We start from the raw sequence: 2058 nt of genomic DNA, 5'->3' as shown, positions 1-2058 counted from the left end.
TGCTAGGCCCAGATCCTCTGTGAAAGTCTCTGATTTACTTCCCCCCTTTCTTCTTTACTAGATCACTTACTTCAAGTTAAAAATATGATTATATTTCTCTCAATCTTAAAAATAAAGTAAGCAATCAACCCTAACCAAGTCAACTCCCAAATTCCTCCACCCTCAAATTCCTTTCCAGCTACCCAATTGCTTTCTTTCCTTCAACAACAAGATTTTGGAAAAACCACTTTCCTCCCTCCCTGTTTCCCCTTCGTTTCTCAATTTATTGCACTCTTGCTTTGGCAGTCATAACTCTGCTGAAACTGCTCTGGCTAAAGTCATCAGTGACTATTTTGTTCACTTTAAGTTTATTAGTAATTTTTTTTAAAACAGCAGCCACTCGAATTAAAAAAGTAATTGATGGTTCCCATGGCTGCTCAAATAATAAAGAAGCATCTAAAATAGAATTAAGTCTGCTTTCAGTACATTCCTCTGGTGTCCACTCTTGACAATTTCATGTTTACTACCCCCTACATTTTGCTTTGTCCAACCAAATCCAAAACAGACTTGTATTCAACCATGTAAGATTTCTCTTCCTTTCTCTTTCTGCGTCTCTTTTTTTTTCTTCCTTCCCCCTTTTATTCCTTTTCTTCTAAACAAAAAGTCCAACACACTATGTATCCTATTCTGTAACTTGCTCTTCAACCAAGACTATATCATAGCTATACTTGCAAGTCAATGCATGTACATCTATCTAATTCTTTTTAACAGCCACATAGTATTCCACAGTAAGGGCATAATATTGACTGTTAAACTATTCTCTTATTAAGGGTATTCAGGTTCTTTTGATAGGTTGAACCATGAAAACTGCCATTTTTATAAACTTGTTTTTTGTTTTATTTTCTATTAAATGCCATAATAAATATCTGTGTGTATGTCTCTCTATAAACTTTCATTTTTATAGATAAATTCCAAGAAGTAAGGTTCTAGTTTAAAGGTGGTATATATTATTCCCAGATGGCTTTACCCAAAGGTTGGCATAATGCATGGTCTCACAGATGAACTTGTGCAAAGTTCTACGTCACAACATCCTCTTCTTAGCACTTGCAGCAGATGGTCCACAGTTGACAGTGTATTTGCCATTACTGACCATACCTTGTTTAGTGGCACCCTTTCAACCAGTTTTCCATCTGGTTCTCTTTGGTCTCTTTCTCTAGCTGCTTCCCTTTGCCCCTGGATATTATATGCTATATGTCTGCCATGGCTCTGTTTTCTAATTACACTAAATACTCTCCCTAAGTCATTTCATGGTTTTACCTCGAATCTCAACCCTCAGCTTACCAGCCTACCAGGTGACTTCACCTAGGTTAGAAGAAAAGGTCCCCTAGTTTAAGATGTTTTACTGCCATCTTCCAGAAATCTGTGGTAATTGCTATTCAATATTCTATAATATGTCATCTCCATCTCCAAGCTCCACCATGATCACTGATAGTTACGCTTTCCATTCTTCTCCTGAGTCCTAACTTCTATATCAAATTTGATATAGAATATCAAGCTGGATTATTTCCACCTGGATGTTTTACCAGATACCTCTAACATAAAAACGCCATTGTTTAACAGGAGGATTCCAACTTTTTTTCTTTTCTGCCATACATTGGAATAATAAGAATTGTCTTGGGCCACACATAAAATACACAAACACTAATGAAAGTGATGAACAAAAGAAAAGGTCCGTGCATACTTTTTGTGATAGCCAACAACCTAGATAAGTGAAACAGTCCTCAAATAATCTGCCTGTGGTCCCCTGGGATGTAGGTTGGACACCCCTGTAATTTACTTTCTGAGTAAAAGAGACTGCCATTATATTCAGGTGGACAACCTAGAAACCCAGAAGTCTATCTCCCTTTCTCGCAAGGGAGGTATGTTACTAAATCCTACTATTTTGATCTTACATTCCTCCAACTTATTTCAGTGCTGCTGTTCTGACCACCCCTTTCATAGGCTTCTCTATCATCTGCAAAATTCTTCAATGTCCACATTGTCAATAACCTAGAATTGAAACTTTTTAGCATGGTTTGA

The sequence above is a fragment of the Otolemur garnettii genome, unplaced genomic scaffold (genome assembly GCF_000181295.1).
Source record: "Otolemur garnettii isolate 467f Iridium unplaced genomic scaffold, OtoGar3 scaffold00124, whole genome shotgun sequence".
Lineage (NCBI taxonomy): Eukaryota > Metazoa > Chordata > Mammalia > Primates > Galagidae > Otolemur > Otolemur garnettii.
Note: the sequence above shows the minus strand (reverse complement) of the source record.